General features: G+C 42.3%; 1 long non-coding RNA gene across 1 annotated transcript; it reads left to right on the top strand.

The window, feature by feature from the left end:
* The first annotated feature begins 23,069 nt into the window (after window positions 1-23,069).
* LOC127928251 (uncharacterized) lies at window positions 23,070-23,941 on the top strand. Its single transcript, XR_008131094.1, has 3 exons — window positions 23,070-23,154; window positions 23,187-23,250; window positions 23,687-23,941. It is a non-coding gene; the product is annotated as an uncharacterized LOC127928251 (long non-coding RNA).
* Window positions 23,942-24,146: the final 205 nt, after the last annotated feature.

Here is a 24,146-nt window from a genome sequence, read left to right as displayed (position 1 = left end):
ATCAGCCTCCTGTTAGCTATGTTAGAATGTTAGCATGTAGACTATGTTAGAATACATCAGCCTCACTTAGACTGTTAGAATGTTAGCATCAGCCTCACTGTCAACTAGACAGAATGTTCAGCCTCACTTAGACTGACAGAATACATCAGCCTCACTTAGACTAGAGAATGTTCAGCCTCACTGTAGACTTAGAATACATCAGCCTTACTGTAGACTGACAGAATACATCAGCCTCATGTTAGACTGACAGAATACATCAGCATGTTAGAATGTTAGACAGTTACATCAGCCTGTTATAACTAGACAGAATTACATCAGCCTCACTGTTAGATGTTAGAATGTTAGCCTCACTTAGACTAGAGAGAATACATCAGCCTCACTATAACTAGTTACATCAGCCTCATGTAGACTAGAAATGTTCAGCCTCACTTAGACTAGACAGAATGTTAGACAGAATACATCAGCTGTTAGACTAGACAGAATACATCAGCCTCACTATAGACTATGTTAGAATGTTAGCCTCACTTAGACTGACAGAATACATCAGTTAGCATGTTAGCATCAGCCTCACTATAACTAGACAGAATACATCAGCCTCACTATAGACTAGACAGAATACATCAGCCTCACTGTCAACTAGACAGAATCCATCAGCCTCACTGTAGACTAGACAGAATACATCAGCCTCACTATAGACTGACAGAATACATGTTACTAGACTGACAGAATACATCAGCCTCACTGTAGACTAGACAGAATTCAGCCTCACTGTAGACTAGACAGAATACATCAGCCTCACTGTAGACTAGACAGAATACATCAGCCTCACTATAGACTGACAGAATACATCAGTTAGACTAGACAGAATCCATCAGCCTCACTATAGACTAGACAGAATACATCAGCCTCACTGTTAGACAGAATGTCACTATAGACTGACAGAATACATCAGCCTCACTATAGACTAGACAGAATTCAGCCTCACTATAGACTAGACAGAATTCAGCCTCACTGTAGACTAGACAGAATACATCAGCCTCACTATAGACTAGACAGAATACATCAGCCTCACTGTTAGACAGAATTCAGCCTCACTATAGACTAGAATCAGCCTTACTGACAGAATGTCAGCCTCACTGTCAGACTAGACAGAATACATCAGCCTCAGACAGAATCCATCAGCCTCATGTAGACTAGACAGAATAGCATCAGCCTCACTATAGACTAGACAGAATACATCAGCCTCACTATAGACTAGACAGACATCAGCCTCACTATAGACTAGACAGAATACATCAGCCTCACTATAGACTAGACAGAATACATCAGCCTCACTGTTAGACAGAATACATCAGCCTCACTATAGACTAGACAGAATACATCAGCCTCACTATAGACTAGACAGAATACATCAGCCTCACTGTAGACAGAATACATCAGCCTCACTATAGACTAGACAGAATACATCAGCCTCACTGTAGACTAGACAGAATACATCAGCCTCACTATAGACTAGACAGAATACATCAGCCTCACTGTCAACTAGACAGAATACATCAGCCTCACTATAGACTAGACAGAATACATCAGCCTCACTATAGACTAGAGAGAATACATCAGCCTCACTGTCAACTAGACAGAATCCATCAGCCTCACTATAGACTAGACAGAATACATCAGCCTCACTATAGACTAGAGAGAATACATCAGCCTCACTATAGACTAGACAGAATCAGCCTCACTTAGACAGAATACATCAGCCTCACTATAGACTAGACAGAATACATCAGCCTCACTATAGACTAGAGAGAATACATCAGCCTCACTGTCAACTAGACAGAATACATCAGCCTAGACTAGACAGAATCCATCAGCCTCACTGTAGACTAGACAGAATACATCAGCCTCACTATAGACTAGACAGAATACATCAGCCTCACTATAGACTGACAGAATCCATCAGCCTCACTATAGACTAGACAGAATACATCAGCCTCACTATAGACTAGACAGAATACATCAGCCTCACTATAGACTAGACAGAATACATCAACCTCACTGTAGACTAGACAGAATACATCAGCCTCACTATAGACTAGACAGAATACATCAGCCTCACTGTCAACTAGACAGAATACATCAGCCTCACTATAGACTAGACAGAATACATCAGCCTCACTATAGACTAGACAGAATCCATCAGCCTCACTATAGACTAGACAGAATACATCAGCCTCACTGTCAACTAGACAGAATCCATCAGCCTCACTATAGACTAGACAGAATCAGTATAGACTAGACAGAATCCATCAGCCTCACTATAGACTAGACAGAATACATCAGCCTCACTGTAGACTAGACAGAATACATCAGCCTCACTATAGACTAGACAGAATACATCAACCTCACTATAGACTAGACAGAATCCATCAGCCTCACTATAGACTAGACAGAATCCATCAGCCTCACTATAGACTAGACAGAATTATCAGCCTCACTATAGACTAGAGAGAATCCATCAGCCTCACTGTAGACTAGACAGAATACATCAGCCTCACTATAGACTAGACAGAATACATCAGCCTCACTGTCAACTAGACAGAATACATCAGCCTCACTATAGACTAGACAGAATACATCAGCCTCACTATAGACTAGACAGAATACATCAGCCTCACTGTCAACTAGACAGAATACATCAGCCTCACTATAGACTAGACAGAATCCATCAGCCTCACTATAGACTAGACAGAATCCATCAGCCTCACTATAGACTAGACAGAATACATCAGCCTCCCTATAGACTAGACATAATACATCAGCCTCACTGTCAACTAGACAGAATACATCAGCCTCACTATAGACTAGACAGAATACATCAGCCTCACTGTCAACTAGACAGAATACATCAGCCTCACTATAGACTAGACAGAATACATCAGCCTCACTATAGACTAGACAGAATCCATCAGCCTCACTATAGACTAGACAGAATACATCAGCCTCACTATAGACTAGACAGAATCCATCAGCCTCACTATAGACTAGACACAATACATCAGCCTCACTATAGACTAGACAGAATACATCAGCCTCACTGTCAACTAGACAGAATCCATCAGCCTCACTATAGACTAGACAGAATACATCAGCCTCACTATAGACTAGAGAGAATCCATCAGCCTCACTATAGACTAGACAGAATACATCAGCCTCACTATAGACTAGACAGAATACATCAGCCTCACTATAGACTAGACAGAATACATCAGCCTCACTGTCGACTAGACAGAATACATCAGCCTCACTATAGACTAGAGAGAATCATCAGCCTCACTATAGACTAGACAGAATTCATCAGCCTCACTATAGACTAGACTATAGACTAGACAGAATACATAGCATCTAGACAGAATACATCACCTCACTGTCAACTAGACAGAATACATCAGCCTCACTATAGACTAGACAGAATACATCAGCCTCACTATAGACTAGACAGAATCCATCAGCCTCACTATAGACTAGACAGAATCATCAGCCTCCCTGTCAACTAGACAGAATCCATCAGCCTCACTGTAGACTAGACAGAATACATCAGCCTCACTATAGACTAGACAGAATACATCAGCCTCACTGTCAGACTAGACAGAATACATCAGCCTCACTATAGACTAGACAGAATACATCAGCCTCACTGTAGACTAGACAGAATCCATCAGCCTCACTATAGACTAGACAGAATACATCAGCCTCACTATAGACTAGATACATCAGCCTCAATAGAATATCAGCCTCACTATAGACTAGACAGAATACATCAGCCTCAGTCAACAGACAGAATCCATCAGCCTCACTATAGACAGAAGAATACATCAGCCTCACTATAGACTAGACAGAATACATCAGCCTCACTGTCAACTAGACAGAATCCATCAGCCTCACTATAGACTAGACAGAATACATCAGCCTCACTATAGACTAGACAGAATACATCAGCCTCACTATAGACTAGACAGAATACATCAGCCTCACTATAGACTAGACAGAATACATCAGCCTCACTATAGACTAGACAGAATACATCAGCCTCACTATAGACTAGACAGAATACATCAGCCTCACTGTCGACTAGACAGAATACATCAGCCTCACTGTCAACTAGACAGAATCCATCAGCCTCACTATAGACTAGACAGAATACATCAGCCTCACTATAGACTAGACAGAATACATCAGCCTCACTATAGACTAGACAGAATACATCAGCCTCACTGTAGACTAGACAGAATACATCAGCCTCACTATAGACTAGACAGAATACATCAGCCTCACTGTCAACTAGACAGAATACATCAGCCTCACTATAGACTAGACAGAATACATCAGCCTCACTATAGACTAGACAGAATCCATCAGCCTCACTATAGACTAGACAGAATACATCAGCCTCACTATAGACTAGACAGAATACATCAGCCTCACTATAGACTAGACAGAATACATCAGCCTCACTAGACAGAATCCATCAGCCTCACTAGACAGAATACATCAGCCTCACTGTCAACTAGACAGAATACATCAGCCTCACTATAGACTAGACAGAATCCATCAGCCTCACTATAGACTAGACAGAATCCATCAGCCTCACTATCACTGTAGACTAGACAGAATACATCAGCCTCACTATAGACTAGACAGAGAAGCCATCACATCAGCCATCAGCCTCACTATAGACTAGACAGAATACATCAGCCTCACTATAGACTAGACAGAATACATCAGCCTCACTATAGACTAGACAGAATCATCAGCCTCACTATAGACTAGACAGAATACATCAGCCTCACTATAGACTAGACAGAATACATCAGCCTCACTATAGACTAGACAGAATACATCAGCCTCACTATAGACTAGACAGAATACATCAGCCTCACTAACTAGACAGAATACATCAGCCTCACTGTCAGACAGAATACATCAGCCTCACTATAGACTAGACAGAATCCATCAGCCTCACTATAGACTAGACAGAATCCATCAGCCTCACTATAGACTAGACAGAATACATCAGCCTCCCTATAGACTAGACATAATACATCAGCCTCACTGTCAACTAGACAGAATACATCAGCCTCACTATAGACTAGACAGAATACATCAGCCTCACTGTCAACTAGACAGAATACATCAGCCTCACTATAGACTAGACAGAATACATCAGCCTCACTATAGACTAGACAGAATACATCAGCCTCACTATAGACTAGACAGAATCCATCAGCCTCACTATAGACTAGACAGAATACATCAGCCTCACTGTCAACTAGACAGAATACATCAGCCTCACTATAGACTAGACAGAATACATCAGCCTCACTGTCAACTAGACAGAATCCATCAGCCTCACTATAGACTAGACAGAATACATCAGCCTCACTATAGACTAGACAGAATCCATCAGCCTCACTATAGACTAGACAGAATACATCAGCCTCACTGTAGACTAGACAGAATACATCAGCCTCACTATAGACTAGACAGAATACATCAACCTCACTATAGACTAGACAGAATCCATCAGCCTCACTATAGACTAGAGAGAATCCATCAGCCTCACTATAGACTAGACAGAATACATCAGCCTCACTATAGACTAGAGAGAATCCATCAGCCTCACTATAGACTAGACAGAATACATCAGCCTCACTATAGACTAGACAGAATACATCAGCCTCACTGTCAACTAGACAGAATACATCAGCCTCACTATAGACTAGACAGAATACATCAGCCTCACTATAGACTAGACAGAATACATCAGCCTCACTGTCAACTAGACAGAATACATCAGCCTCACTATAGACTAGACAGAATCCATCAGCCTCACTATAGACTAGACAGAATACATCAGCCTCCCTGTCAACTAGACAGAATCCATCAGCCTCACTGTAGACTAGACAGAATACATCAGCCTCACTATAGACTAGACAGAATCCATCAGCCTCACTGTCAACTAGACAGAATCCATCAGCCTCACTATAGACTAGACAGAATACATCAGCCTCACTATAGACTAGACAGAATCCATCAGCCTCACTATAGACTAGACAGAATACATCAGCCTCACTATAGACTAGACAGAATACATCAGCCTCACTGTAGACTAGACAGAATACATCAGCCTCACTATAGACTAGACAGAATACATCAGCCTCACTGTCAACTAGACAGAATCCATCAGCCTCACTATAGACTAGAGAGAATACATCAGCCTCACTATAGACTAGAGAGAATACATCAGCCTCACTGTCAACTAGACAGAATACATCAGCCTCACTATAGACTAGACAGAATACATCAGCCTCACTATAGACTAGAGAGAATACATCAGCCTCACTATAGACTAGACAGAATACATCAGCCTCACTGTCAACTAGACAGAATACATCAGCCTCACTATAGACTAGAGAGAATACATCAGCCTCACTATAGACTAGAGAGAATACATCAGCCTCACTGTCAACTAGACAGAATACATCAGCCTCACTGTAGACTAGACAGAATCCATCAGCCTCACTATAGACTAGACAGAATACATCAGCCTCACTATAGACTAGACAGAATACATCAGCCTCACTGTAGACTAGACAGAATCCATCAGCCTCACTATAGACTAGACAGAATACATCAGCCTCACTATAGACTAGACAGAATACATCAGCCTCACTATAGACTAGACAGAATACATCAGCCTCACTGTAGACTAGACAGAATCCATCAGCCTCACTATAGACTAGACAGAATACATCAGCCTCACTGTCAACTAGACAGAATACATCAGCCTCACTATAGACTAGACAGAATCCATCAGCCTCACTATAGACTAGACAGAATCCATCAGCCTCACTATAGACTAGACAGAATACATCAGCCTCACTATAGACTAGACAGAATCCATCAGCCTCACTATAGACTAGACAGAATACATCAGCCTCACTATAGACTAGACAGAATACATCAGCCTCACTATAGACTAGACAGAATACATCAGCCTCCCTATAGACTAGACAGAATCCATCAGCCTCACTATAGACTAGACAGAATACATCAGCCTCACTATAGACTAGACAGAATACATCAGCCTCACTATAGACTAGACAGAATACATCAGCCTCACTATAGACTAGACAGAATACATCAGCCTCACTGTCAACTAGACAGAATACATCAGCCTCACTGTCAACTAGACAGAATACATCAGCCTCACTATAGACTAGACAGAATCCATCAGCCTCACTATAGACTAGACAGAATCCATCAGCCTCACTATAGACTAGACAGAATACATCAGCCTCACTATAGACTAGACAGAATACATCAGCCTCACTGTCAACTAGACAGAATACATCAGCCTCACTATAGACTAGACAGAATACATCAGCCTCACTGTCAACTAGACAGAATACATCAGCCTCACTATAGACTAGACAGAATACATCAGCCTCACTATAGACTAGAGAGAATACATCAGCCTCACTATAGACTAGACAGAATCCATCAGCCTCACTATAGACTAGACAGAATACATCAGCCTCACTGTCAACTAGACAGAATCCATCAGCCTCACTGTCAACTAGACAGAATCCATCAGCCTCACTATAGACTAGACAGAATACATCAGCCTCACTGTCAACTAGACAGAATACATCAGCCTCACTATAGACTAGACAGAATACATCAGCCTCACTATAGACTAGACAGAATACATCAGCCTCACTGTCAACTAGACAGAATACATCAGCCTCACTGTCAACTAGACAGAATACATCAGCCTCACTATAGACTAGACAGAATACATCAGCCTCACTGTCAACTAGACAGAATACATCAGCCTCACTATAGACTAGACAGAATACATCAGCCTCACTATAGACTAGACAGAATACATCAGCCTCACTGTCAACTAGACAGAATACATCAGCCTCACTATAGACTAGACAGAATACATCAGCCTCACTATAGACTAGACAGAATACATCAGCCTCACTGTCAACTAGACAGAATACATCAGCCTCACTATAGACTAGACAGAATACATCAGCCTCACTATAGACTAGAGAGAATACATCAGCCTCACTATAGACTAGACAGAATCCATCAGCCTCACTATAGACTAGACAGAATACATCAGCCTCACTGTCAACTAGACAGAATCCATCAGCCTCACTGTCAACTAGACAGAATCCATCAGCCTCACTATAGACTAGACAGAATACATCAGCCTCACTGTCAACTAGACAGAATACATCAGCCTCACTATAGACTAGACAGAATACATCAGCCTCACTATAGACTAGACAGAATACATCAGCCTCACTGTCAACTAGACAGAATACATCAGCCTCACTATAGACTAGACAGAATACATCAGCCTCACTATAGACTAGAGAGAATACATCAGCCTCACTATAGACTAGACAGAATACATCAGCCTCACTGTCAACTAGACAGAATCCATCAGCCTCACTGTCAACTAGACAGAATCCATCAGCCTCACTATAGACTAGACAGAATACATCAGCCTCACTGTCAACTAGACAGAATACATCAGCCTCACTATAGACTAGACAGAATACATCAGCCTCACTATAGACTAGAGAGAATACATCAGCCTCACTGTCAACTAGACAGAATACATCAGCCTCACTATAGACTAGACAGAATACATCAGCCTCACTGTCAACTAGACAGAATACATCAGCCTCACTGTCAACTAGACAGAATCCATCAGCCTCACTATAGACTAGAGAGAATCCATCAGCCTCACTATAGACTAGACAGAATACATCAGCCTCACTATAGACTAGAGAGAATACATCAGCCTCACTATAGACTAGACAGAATCCATCAGCCTCACTATAGACTAGACAGAATACATCAGCCTCACTATAGACTAGACAGAATACATCAGCCTCACTATAGACTAGAGAGAATACATCAGCCTCACTGTCAACTAGACAGAATCCATCAGCCTCACTGTCAACTAGACAGAATCCATCAGCCTCACTATAGACTAGAGAGAATACATCAGCCTCACTATAGACTAGACAGAATACATCAGCCTCACTGTCAACTAGACAGAATCCATCAGCCTCACTATAGACTAGAGAGAATACATCAGCCTCACTATAGACTAGACAGAATACATCAGCCTCACTATAGACTAGACAGAATACATCAGCCTCACTATAGACTAGAGAGAATACATCAGCCTCACTGTCAACGAGACAGAATCCATCAGCCTCACTATAGACTAGACAGAATACATCAGCCTCACTATAGACTAGACAGAATACATCAGCCCCACTATAGACTAGACAGAATACATCAGCCTCACTATAGACTAGAGAGAATACATCAGCCTCACTGTCAACTAGACAGAATACATCAGCCTCACTATAGACTAGACAGAATACATCAGCCTCACTATAGACTAGAGAGAATACATCAGCCTCACTATAGACTAGACAGAATCAATCAGCCTCACTGTCAACTAGACAGAATCCATCAGCCTCACTATAGACTAGACAGAATACATCAGCCTCACTGTCAACTAGACAGAATACATCAGCCTCACTATAGACTAGACAGAATACATCAGCCTCACTATAGACTAGAGAGAATACATCAGCCTCACTATAGACTAGAGAGAATACATCAGCCTCACTATAGACTAGAGAGAATACATCAGCCTCACTGTAGACTAGACAGAATACATCAGCCTCACTATAGACTAGACAGAATACATCAGCCTCACTATAGACTAGAGAGAATACATCAGCCTCACTATAGACTAGAGAGAATACATCAGCCTCACTATAGACTAGAGAGAATACATCAGCCTCACTATAGACTAGAGAGAATACATCAGCCTCACTATAGACTAGAGAGAATACATCAGCCTCACTATAGACTAGACAGAATACATCAGCCTCACTATAGACTAGAGAGAATATACATCAGCCTCACTATAGACTAGACAGAATACATCAGCCTCACTATAGACTAGACAGAATCCATCAGCCTCACTATAGACTAGACAGAATACATCAGCCTCACTGTCAACTAGACAGAATCCATCAGCCTCACTGTCAACTAGACAGAATCCATCAGCCTCACTATAGACTAGACAGAATACATCAGCCTCACTGTCAACTAGACAGAATCCATCAGCCTCACTATAGACTAGACAGAATACATCAGCCTCACTGTAGACTAGACAGAATCCATCAGCCTCACTATAGACTAGACAGAATCCATCAGCCTCACTATAGACTAGACAGAATACATCAGCCTCACTGTAGACTAGACAGAATACATCAGCCTCACTATAGACTAGACAGAATACATCAGCCTCACTATAGACTAGACAGAATCCATCAGCCTCACTATAGACTAGAGAGAATCCATCAGCCTCACTATAGACTAGACAGAATCATCAGCCTCACTATAGACTAGACAGAATCCATCAGCCTCACTATAGACTAGACAGAATACATCAGCCTCACTATAGACTAGACAGAATACATCAGCCTCACTGTCAACTAGACAGAATACATCAGACTATAGACTAGACAGAATACATCAGCCTCACTATAGACTAGACAGAATACATCAGCCTCACTGTCAACTAGACAGAATACATCAGCCTCACTATAGACTAGACAGAATCCATCAGCCTCACTATAGACTAGACAGAATACATCAGCCTCACTGTCAACTAGACAGAATCCATCAGCCTCACTGTAGACTAGACAGAATACATCAGCCTCACTATAGACTAGACAGAATCCATCAGCCTCACTGTCAACTAGACAGAATCCATCAGCCTCACTATAGACTAGACAGAATACATCAGCCTCACTATAGACTAGACAGAATCCATCAGCCTCACTATAGACTAGACAGAATACATCAGCCTCACTATAGACTAGACAGAATACATCAGCCTCACTGTAGACTAGACAGAATAAATCAGCCTCACTATAGACTAGACAGAATACAGACTGTCAACTAGACAGAATCCATCAGCCTCACTATAGACTAGAGAGAATACATCAGCCTCACTATAGACTAGAGAGAATACATCAGCCTCACTGTCAACTAGACAGAATACATCAGCCTCACTATAGACTAGACAGAATACATCAGCCTCACTATAGACTAGAGAGAATACATCAGCCTCACTATAGACTAGACAGAATACATCAGCCTCACTGTCAACTAGACAGAATACATCAGCCTCACTATAGACTAGAGAGAATACATCAGCCTCACTATAGACTAGAGAGAATACATCAGCCTCACTGTCAACTAGACAGAATACATCAGCCTCACTGTAGACTAGACAGAATCCATCAGCCTCACTATAGACTAGACAGAATACATCAGCCTCACTATAGACTAGACAGAATACATCAGCCTCATCCATCAGCCTCACTATAGACTAGACAGAATACATCAGCCTCACTATAGACTAGACAGAATACATCAGCCTCACTATAGACTAGACAGAATACATCAGCCTCACTGTAGACTAGACAGAATCCATCAGCCTCACTATAGACTAGACAGAATACATCAGCCTCACTGTCAACTAGACAGAATACATCAGCCTCACTATAGACTAGACAGAATCCATCAGCCTCACTATAGACTAGACAGAATCCATCAGCCTCACTATAGACTAGACAGAATACATCAGCCTCACTGTCAACTAGACAGAATCCATCAGCCTCACTATAGACTAGACAGAATACATCAGCCTCACTATAGACTAGACAGAATACATCAGCCTCAGACTAGACAGAATACATCAGCCTCCTATAGACTAGACAGAATCCATCAGCCTCACTATAGACTAGAGAGAATACATCAGCCTCACTATAGACTAGACAGAATACATCAGCCTCACTATAGACTAGACAGAATACATCAGCCTCACTATAGACTAGACAGAATACATCAGCCTCACTGTCAACTAGACAGAATACATCAGCCTCACTGTCAACTAGACAGAATACATCAGCCTCACTATAGACTAGACAGAATCCATCAGCCTCACTATAGACTAGACAGAATCCATCAGCCTCACTATAGACTAGACAGAATACATCAGCCTCCTATAGACTAGACAGAATACATCAGCCTCACTGTCAGACTAGACAGAATACATCAGCCTCACTATAGACTAGACAGAATACATCAGCCTCACTGTCAACTAGACAGAATACATCAGCCTCACTATAGACTAGACAGAATACATCAGCCTCACTATAGACTAGACTAGACTAGAATCCATCAGCCTCACTGTAGACTAGACAGAATACATCAGCCTCACTGTCAACTAGACAGAATCCATCAGCCTCACTGACTCAGACATCAGCCTCACTATAGACAGAAGAATACATCAGCCTCACTGTCAACTAGACAGAATCCATCAGCCTCACTATAGACTAGACAGAATACATCAGCCTCACTATAGACTAGACCATCAGCCTCACTATAGACCCATCAGCCTCACTATAGACTAGACAGAATACATCAGCCTCACTGTCAACTAGACAGAATCCATCAGCCTCACTGTCAACTAGACAGAATCCATCAGCCTCACTATAGACTAGACAGAATACATCAGCCTCACTGTCAACTAGACAGAATCCATCAGCCTCACTATAGACTAGACAGAATACATCAGCCTCACTATAGACTAGAAGCCTCACTGTCAACTAGACAGAATCAGCCTCACCTCACATCAGCCTCACTATAGACTAGACAGAATACATCAGCCTCACTATCAGACTAGACAGAATCCATCAGCCTCACTATAGACTAGACAGAATACATCAGCCTCACTATAGACTAGACAGAATACATCAGCCTCACTATAGACTAGACAGAATCCATCAGCCTCACTATAGACTAGACAGAATCATCAGCCTCACTGTCAACTAGACAGAATATATCAGCCTCACTGTCAACTAGACAGAATACATCAGCCTCACTATAGACTAGACAGAATATACATCAGCCTCACTGTCAACTAGACAGAATCCATCAGCCTCACTATAGACTAGACAGAATATACATCAGCCTCACTATAGACTAGAGAGAATACATCAGCCTCACTATAGACTAGACAGAATCCATCAGCCTCACTATAGACTAGACAGAATATACATCAGCCTCACTATAGACTAGACAGAATCCATCAGCCTCACTATAGACTAGACAGAATCCATCAGCCTCACTATAGACTAGACAGAATACATCAGCCTCACTATAGACTAGACAGAATCCATCAGCCTCACTATAGACTAGACACAATACATCAGCCTCACTATAGACTAGACAGAATACATCAGCCTCACTGTCAACTAGACAGAATACATCAGCCTCACTGTCAACTAGACAGAATACATCAGCCTCACTATAGACTAGACAGAATACATCAGCCTCACTATAGACTAGACAGAATACATCAGCCTCACTGTCAACTAGACAGAATCCATCAGCCTCACTATCAACTAGACAGAATCCATCACTAGACAGAATCCATCAGCCTCACTATAGACTAGAGAATACTCACTATAGACTAGACAGAATACATCAGCCTCACTGTCAACTAGACAGAATACATCAGCCTCACTATAGACTAGACAGAATACATCAGCCTCACTATAGACTAGAGAGAATACATCAGCCTCACTATAACTAGACAGAATACATCAGCCTCACTGTCAACTAGACAGAATACATCAGCCTCACTATAGACTAGACAGAATCCATCAGCCTCACTATAGACTAGACAGAATACATCAGCCTCACTATCAGACTAGACAGAATACATCAGCCTCACTGTAGACTAGACAGAATCCATCAGCCTCACTATAGACTAGACAGAATACATCAGCCTCACTATAGACTAGACAGAATACATCAGCCTCACTATAGACTAGACAGAATCCATCAGCCTCACTATAGACTAGACAGAATACATCAGCCTCACTATAGACTAGACAGAATACATCAGCCTCACTATAGACTAGACAGAATACATCAGCCTCACTGTAGACTAGACAGAATCCATCAGCCTCACTATAGACTAGACAGAATACATCAGCCTCACTATCAGACTAGACAGAATACATCAGCCTCACTATAGACTAGACAGAATCCATCAGCCTCACTATAGACTAGACAGAATCCATCAGCCTCACTATAGACTAGACAGAATACATCAGCCTCACTGTAGACTAGACAGAATCCATCAGCCTCACTATAGACTAGACAGAATACATCAGCCTCACTATAGACTAGACAGAATACATCAGCCTCACTATAGACTAGACAGAATACATCAGCCTCACTATAGACTAGACAGAATACATCAGCCTCACTATAGACTAGACAGAATACATCAGCCTCACTATAGACTAGACAGAATACATCAGCCTCACTATAGACTAGACAGAATACATCAGCCTCACTATAGACTAGACAGAATACATCAGCCTCACTGTCAACTAGACAGAATACATCAGCCTCACTGTCAACTAGACAGAATACATCAGCCTCACTATAGACTAGACAGAATCCATCAGCCTCACTATAGACTAGACAGAATCCATCAGCCTCACTATAGACTAGACAGAATACATCAGCCTCACTATAGACTAGACAGAATACATCAGCCTCACTGTCAACTAGACAGAATACATCAGCCTCACTATAGACTAGACAGAATACATCAGCCTCACTGTCAACTAGACAGAATACATCAGCCTCACTATAGACTAGACAGAATACATCAGCCTCACTATAGACTAGACAGAATACATCAGCCTCACTATAGACTAGACAGAATCCATCAGCCTCACTATAGACTAGACAGAATACATCAGCCTCACTGTCAACTAGACAGAATCCATCAGCCTCACTATAGACTAGACAGAATACATCAGCCTCACTATAGACTAGACAGAATACATCAGCCTCACTATAGACTAGACAGAATACATCAGCCTCACTATAGACTAGACAGAATACATCAGCCTCACTATAGACTAGACAGAATACATCAGCCTCACTATAGACTAGACAGAATCCATCAGCCTCACTATAGACTAGACAGAATACATCAGCCTCACTATAGACTAGACAGAATCCATCAGCCTCACTATAGACTAGACAGAATACATCAGCCTCACTATAGACTAGACAGAATACATCAGCCTCACTATAGACTAGACAGAATACATCAGCCTCACTATAGACTAGACAGAATACATCAGCCTCACTATAGACTAGACAGAATACATCAGCCTCACTGTCAACTAGACAGAATACATCAGCCTCACTATAGACTAGACAGAATACATCAGCCTCACTATAGACTAGACAGAATACATCAGCCTCACTATCAGACTAGACAGAATACATCAGCCTCACTATAGACTAGACAGAATACATCAGCCTCACTATAGACTAGACAGAATACATCAGCCTCACTATAGACTAGACAGAATACATCAGCCTCACTATAGACTAGACAGAATACATCAGCCTCACTGTCAACTAGACAGAATACATCAGCCTCACTATAGACTAGACAGAATACATCAGCCTCACTGTCGACTAGACAGAATACATCAGCCTCACTGTCAACTAGACAGAATCCATCAGCCTCACTATAGACTAGACAGAATACATCAGCCTCACTATAGACTAGACAGAATACATCAGCCTCACTATAGACTAGACAGAATACATCAGCCTCACTATAGACTAGACAGAATACATCAGCCTCACTGTCGACTAGACAGAATACATCAGCCTCACTGTCAACTAGACAGAATCCATCAGCCTCACTATAGACTAGACAGAATCCATCAGCCTCACTGTCAACTAGACAGAATACATCAGCCTCACTATAGACTAGACAGAATACATCAGCCTCACTATAGACTAGACAGAATACATCAGCCTCACTGTCAACTAGACAGAATACATCAGCCTCACTATAGACTAGACAGAATACATCAGCCTCACTATAGACTAGACAGAATACATCAGCCTCACTATAGACTAGACAGAATACATCAGCCTCACTGTCAACTAGACAGAATCCATCAGCCTCACTGTCAACTAGACAGAATCCATCAGCCTCACTATAGACTAGACAGAATACATCAGCCTCACTGTCAACTAGACAGAATACATCAGCCTCACTATAGACTAGACAGAATACATCAGCCTCACTATAGACTAGACAGAATACATCAGCCTCACTGTCAACTAGACAGAATACATCAGCCTCACTATAGACTAGACAGAATACATCAGCCTCACTGTCAACTAGACAGAATACATCAGCCTCACTGTCAACTAGACAGAATCCATCAGCCTCACTATAGACTAGACAGAATCCATCAGCCTCACTATAGACTAGACAGAATACATCAGCCTCACTATAGACTAGACAGAATACATCAGCCTCACTATAGACTAGACAGAATCCATCAGCCTCACTATAGACTAGACAGAATACATCAGCCTCACTATAGACTAGACAGAATACATCAGCCTCACTATAGACTAGACAGAATACATCAGCCTCACTATAGACTAGACAGAATCCATCAGCCTCACTATAGACTAGACAGAATCCATCAGCCTCACTATAGACTAGACAGAATACATCAGCCTCACTATAGACTAGACAGAATACATCAGCCTCACTATAGACTAGACAGAATACATCAGCCTCACTATAGACTAGACAGAATACATCAGCCTCACTATAGACTAGACAGAATACATCAGCCTCACTATAGACTAGACAGAATACATCAGCCTCACTATAGACTAGACAGAATACATCAGCCTCACTATCAGACTAGACAGAATACATCAGCCTCACTATAGACTAGACAGAATACATCAGCCTCACTATAGACTAGACAGAATACATCAGCCTCACTATAGACTAGACAGAATACATCAGCCTCACTATAGACTAGACAGAATACATCAGCCTCACTATAGACTAGACAGAATACATCAGCCTCACTATAGACTAGACAGAATACATCAGCCTCACTGTAGACTAGACAGAATCCATCAGCCTCACTATAGACTAGACAGAATACATCAGCCTCACTATAGACTAGACAGAATACATCAGCCTCACTGTCAGACTAGACAGAATACATCAGCCTCACTATAGACTAGACAGAATACATCAGCCTCACTATAGACTAGACAGAATACATCAGCCTCACTATAGACTAGACAGAATCCATCAGCCTCACTATAGACTAGACAGAATACATCAGCCTCACTGTAGACTAGACAGAATCCATCAGCCTCACTGTCAACTAGACAGAATACATCAGCCTCACTATAGACTAGACAGAATACATCAGCCTCACTGTCAACTAGACAGAATACATCAGCCTCACTATAGACTAGACAGAATACATCAGCCTCACTATAGACTAGACAGAATACATCAGCCTCACTGTCAACTAGACAGAATACATCAGCCTCACTGTCAACTAGACAGAATACATCAGCCTCACTATAGACTAGACAGAATACATCAGCCTCACTGTCAACTAGACAGAATACATCAGCCTCACTATAGACTAGACAGAATACATCAGCCTCACTATAGACTAGACAGAATACATCAGCCTCACTATAGACTAGACAGAATACATCAGCCTCACTATAGACTAGACAGAATACATCAGCCTCACTGTCAACTAGACAGAATACATCAGCCTCACTATAGACTAGACAGAATACATCAGCCTCACTATAGACTAGACAGAATACATCAGCCTCACTGTCAACTAGACAGAATACATCAGCCTCACTATAGACTAGACAGAATACATCAGCCTCACTATAGACTAGAGAGAATACATCAGCCTCACTATAGACTAGACAGAATCCATCAGCCTCACTATAGACTAGACAGAATACATCAGCCTCACTGTCAACTAGACAGAATCCATCAGCCTCACTGTCAACTAGACAGAATCCATCAGCCTCACTATAGACTAGACAGAATACATCAGCCTCACTGTCAACTAGACAGAATACATCAGCCTCACTATAGACTAGACAGAATACATCAGCCTCACTATAGACTAGACAGAATACATCAGCCTCACTGTCAACTAGACAGAATACATCAGCCTCACTATAGACTAGACAGAATACATCAGCCTCACTATAGACTAGAGAGAATACATCAGCCTCACTATAGACTAGACAGAATACATCAGCCTCACTGTCAACTAGACAGAATCCATCAGCCTCACTGTCAACTAGACAGAATCCATCAGCCTCACTATAGACTAGACAGAATACATCAGCCTCACTGTCAACTAGACAGAATACATCAGCCTCACTATAGACTAGACAGAATACATCAGCCTCACTATAGACTAGAGAGAATACATCAGCCTCACTGTCAACTAGACAGAATACATCAGCCTCACTATAGACTAGACAGAATACATCAGCCTCACTGTCAACTAGACAGAATACATCAGCCTCACTGTCAACTAGACAGAATCCATCAGCCTCACTATAGACTAGAGAGAATCCATCAGCCTCACTATAGACTAGACAGAATACATCAGCCTCACTATAGACTAGACAGAATACATCAGCCTCACTATAGACTAGACAGAATCCATCAGCCTCACTATAGACTAGACAGAATACATCAGCCTCACTATAGACTAGACAGAATACATCAGCCTCACTATAGACTAGAGAGAATACATCAGCCTCACTGTCAACTAGACAGAATCCATCAGCCTCACTGTCAGACTAGACAGAATCCATCAGCCTCACTATAGACTAGACAGAATACATCAGCCTCACTATAGACTAGACAGAATACATCAGCCTCACTGTCAACTAGACAGAATCCATCAGCCTCACTATAGACTAGACAGAATACATCAGCCTCACTATAGACTAGACAGAATACATCAGCCTCACTATAGACTAGACAGAATACATCAGCCTCACTATAGACTAGAGAGAATACATCAGCCTCACTGTCAACTAGACAGAATCCATCAGCCTCACTATAGACTAGACAGAATACATCAGCCTCACTATAGACTAGACAGAATACATCAGCCTCACTATAGACTAGACAGAATACATCAGCCTCACTATAGACTAGAGAGAATACATCAGCCTCACTGTAACTAGACAGAATACATCAGCCTCACTATAGACTAGACAGAATACATCAGCCTCACTATAGACTAGAGAGAATACATCAGCCTCACTATAGACTAGACAGAATCACATCAGCCTCACTGTCAGACTAGACAGAATACATCAGCCTCACTATAGACTAGACAGAATACATCAGCCTCACTGTCAACTAGACAGAATACATCAGCCTCACTATAGACTAGACAGAATACATCAGCCTCACTATAGACTAGAGAGAATACATCAGCCTCACTATAGACTAGAGAGAATACATCAGCCTCACTATAGACTAGAGAGAATACATCAGCCTCACTGTAGACTAGACAGAATACATCAGCCTCACTATAGACTAGACAGAATACATCAGCCTCACTATAGACTAGAGAGAATACATCAGCCTCACTATAGACTAGAGAGAATACATCAGCCTCACTATAGACTAGAGAGAATACATCAGCCTCACTATAGACTAGACAGAATACATCAGCCTCACTATAGACTAGACAGAATACATCAGCCTCACTATAGACTAGACAGAATACATCAGCCTCACTATAGACTAGACAGAATATACATCAGCCTCACTATAGACTAGACAGAATACATCAGCCTCACTATAGACTAGACAGAATCCATCAGCCTCACTATAGACTAGACAGAATACATCAGCCTCACTGTCAACTAGACAGAATCCATCAGCCTCACTGTCAACTAGACAGAATCCATCAGCCTCACTATAGACTAGACAGAATACATCAGCCTCACTGTCAACTAGACAGAATCCATCAGCCTCACTATAGACTAGACAGAATACATCAGCCTCACTGTAGACTAGACAGAATCCATCAGCCTCACTGTAGACTAGACAGAATCCATCAGCCTCACTGTAGACTAGACAGAATCCATCAGCCTCACTGTCAACTAGACAGAATCCATCAGCCTCACTATAGACTAGACAGAATACATCAGCCTCACTATAGACTAGACAGAATCCATCAGCCTCACTGTAGACTAGACAGAATCCATCAGCCTCACTGTAGACTAGACAGAATCCATCAGCCTCACTGTAGACTAGACAGAATACATCAGCCTCACTGTAGACTAGACAGAATCCATCAGCCTCACTGTAGACTAGACAGAATCCATCAGCCTCACTGTAGACTAGACAGAATCCATCAGCCTCACTGTAGACTAGACAGAATCCATCAGCCTCACTGTAGACTAGACAGAATCCATCAGCCTCACTGTAGACTAGACAGAATACATCAGCCTCACTGTCAACTAGACAGAATCCATCAGCCTCACTGTAGACTAGACAGAATCCATCAGCCTCACTGTAGACTAGACAGAATACATCAGCCTCACTGTCAACTAGACAGAATCCATCAGCCTCACTGTCAACTAGACAGAATCCATCAGCCTCACTGCCAACTAGACAGAATCCATCAGCCTCACTGTAGACTAGACAGAATCCATCAGCCTCACTGTAGACTAGACAGAATACATCAGCCTCACTGTCAACTAGACAGAATCCATCAGCCTCACTGTCAACTAGACAGAATCCATCAGCCTCACAGTCAACTAGACAGAATCCATCAGCCTCACTGTCAACTAGACAGAATACATCAGCCTCACTATAGACTAGAGAGAATCCATCAGCCTCACTATAGACTAGAGAGAATCCATCAGCCTCACTATAGACTAGAGAGAATCCATCAGCCTCACTGTCAACTAGACAGAATACATCGGCCTCACTATAGACTAGAGAGAATCCATCAGCCTCACTATAGACTAGAGAGAATCCATCAGCCTCACTATAGACTAGAGAGAATCCATCAGCCTCACTGTCAACTAGACAGAATACATCAGCCTCACTATAGACTAGACAGAATCCATCAGCCTCACTATAGACTAGACAGAATCCATCAGCCTCACTATAGACTAGACAGAATCCATCAGCCTCACTGTCAACTAGACAGAATCCATCAGCCTCACTGTCAACTAGACAGAATACATCAGCCTCACTGTCAACTAGACAGAATCCATCAGCCTCACTGCCAACTAGACAGAATCCATCAGCCTCACTGCCAACTAGACAGAATCCATCAGCCTCACTATAGACTAGACAGAATCCATCAGCCTCACTGTCAACTAGACAGAATCCATCAGCCTCACTGTCAACTAGACATAATCCATCAGCCTCACTGCCAACTAGACAGAATCTATCAGCCTCACTATAGACTAGAGAGAATACATCAGCCTCACTGTCAACTAGACAGAATCCATCAGCCTCACTATAGACTAGACAGAATCCATCAGCCTCACTATAGACTAGACAGAATCCATCAGCCTCACTGTCAACTAGACAGAATCCATCAGCCTCACTGTCAACTAGACAGAATCCATCAGCCGCACTATAGACTAGACAGAATGCATCAGCCTCACTGTCAACTAGACAGAATCCATCAGCCTCACTGCCAACTAGACAGAATCCATCAGCCTCACTGTCAACGAGACAGAATCCATCAGCCGCACTATAGACTAGAGAGAATACATCAGCCTCACTCCTCACTGTCAACTAGACAGAATCCATCAGCCTCACTATAGACTAGACAGAATCCATCAGCCTCACTGTCAACTAGACAGAATCCATCAGCCTCACTGTCAACGAGACAGAATCCATCAGCCGCACTATAGACTAGAGAGAATACATCAGTCTCACTCCTCACTGTCAACTAGACAGAATCCATCAGCCTCACTGACAACTAGACAGAATCCATCAGCCTCACTGTCAACGAGACAGAATCCATCAGCCGCACTATAGACTAGACAGAATACATCAGCCTCACTCCTCACTGTCAACTAGACAGAATCCATCAGCCTCACTATAGACTAGACAGAATACATCAGCCTCACTATAGACTAGACAGAATCCATCAGCCTCACTATAGACTAGACAGAATACATCAGCCTCACTATAGACTAGAGAGAATACATCAGCCTCACTATAGACTAGACAGAATACATCAGCCTCACTATAGACTAGACAGAATCCATCAGCCTCACTATAGACTAGAGAGAATCCATCAGCCTCACTATAGACTAGACAGAATCCATCAGCCTCACTATAGACTAGAGAGAATCCATCAGCCTCACTATAGACTAGAGAGAATACATCAGCCTCACTATAGACTAGAGAGAATACATCAGCCTCACTATAGACTAGACAGAATCCATCAGCCTCACTATAGACTAGAGAGAATCCATCAGCCTCACTATAGACTAGAGAGAATCCATCAGCCTCACTATAGACTAGAGAGAATCCATCAGCCTCACCGTAGACTAGAGAGAATCCATCAGCCTCACTATAGACTAGACAGAATACTAGATTACATGGTGCAATTGCATCTCCATGGTAATGCCGGGGTATTGTCCGCAAGCTAGATACATAATACTATATTACATGGTACAATAGCATACTAGCACACACAGTCAGATGGCTCAATCCTCTTAATGCCGGGGTAATATCGTTAGCCAGAAGCGGCCCTGTTCAGTGAGCCAGACGAGGCTTTGTGGCAAAGTGAAGCAACCAACTGCCCATTCCTATGTTACTCTGGGTATGTCGTCCTCAGCTTCTCTCGTATTGGAATCATATTTATCACACTGTAGAGTGACACGATAACGATTATCTACTGACCCAGAGTCAGATGAGGTCCTTTATCTACTGACCCAGAGTCAGAGTGCCTTATTCTACTGACCCAGAGTCAGATGAGGTCCTTTATCTACTGACCCAGAGTCAGATGAGGTCCTTTATCTACTGACCCAGAGTCAGATGAGGTGCTTTATCTACTGACCCAGAGTCAGATGAGGTCCTTTATCTACTGACCCAGAGTCAGATGAGGTCCTTTATCTACTGACCCAGAGTCAGATGAGGTCCTTTATCTACTGACCCAGAGTCAGAGTGCCTTATTCTACTGACCCAGAGTCAGATGAGGTACTTTATCTACTGACCCAGAGTCAGATGAGGCCCTTTATCTACTGACCCAGAGTCAGATGAGGTACTTTATCTACTGACCCAGAGTCAGATGAGGTACTTTATCTACTGACCCAGAGTCAGATGAGGTCCTTTATCTACTGACCCAGAGTCAGATGAGGTCCTTTATCTACTGACCCAGAGTCAGAGTCCCTTATTCTACTGACCCAGAGTCAGATGAGGTCCTTTATCTACTGACCCAGAGTCAGATGAGGTCCTTTATCTACTGACCCAGAGTCAGAGTCCCTTATTCTACTGACCCAGAGTCAGATGAAGTCCTTTATCTACTGACCCAGAGTCAGAGTCCCTTATTCTACTGACCCAGAGTCAGATGAGGTCCTTTATCTACTGACCCAGAGTCAGATGAGGCCCTTTATCTACTGACCCAGAGTCAGATGAAGCCCTTTATCTACTGACCCAGAGTCAGATGAGGTCCTTTATCTACTGACCCAGAGTCAGATGAGGTCCTTTATCTACTGACCCAGAGTCAGATGAGGTCCTTTATCTACTGACCCAGAGTCAGATGAGGCCCTTTATCTACTGACCCAGAGTCAGATGAAGCCCTTTATCTACTGACCCAGAGTCAGATGAGGCCCATTATCTACTGAACCAGAGTCAGATGAGGCCCATTATCAAGATAGATAAAGGAACTCTGACTCTGGGTCAGTAGATAAAGGAAATCCTTGCCAAAATCCCGAGGTATACCCCTTTAACAGAAACCACTGGATAATAAAAACGGTGATGTTTTCTTGCAGCCATTAGAGGATCATTGTTTAACTCTCACCACACCAGAATG

This window comes from Oncorhynchus keta, unplaced genomic scaffold, assembly GCF_023373465.1.
Source record: "Oncorhynchus keta strain PuntledgeMale-10-30-2019 unplaced genomic scaffold, Oket_V2 Un_scaffold_2466_pilon_pilon, whole genome shotgun sequence".
NCBI classification, from domain to species: domain Eukaryota; kingdom Metazoa; phylum Chordata; class Actinopteri; order Salmoniformes; family Salmonidae; genus Oncorhynchus; species Oncorhynchus keta.
Note: the sequence above shows the minus strand (reverse complement) of the source record. Positions and strands in the feature narration are given on the sequence as shown.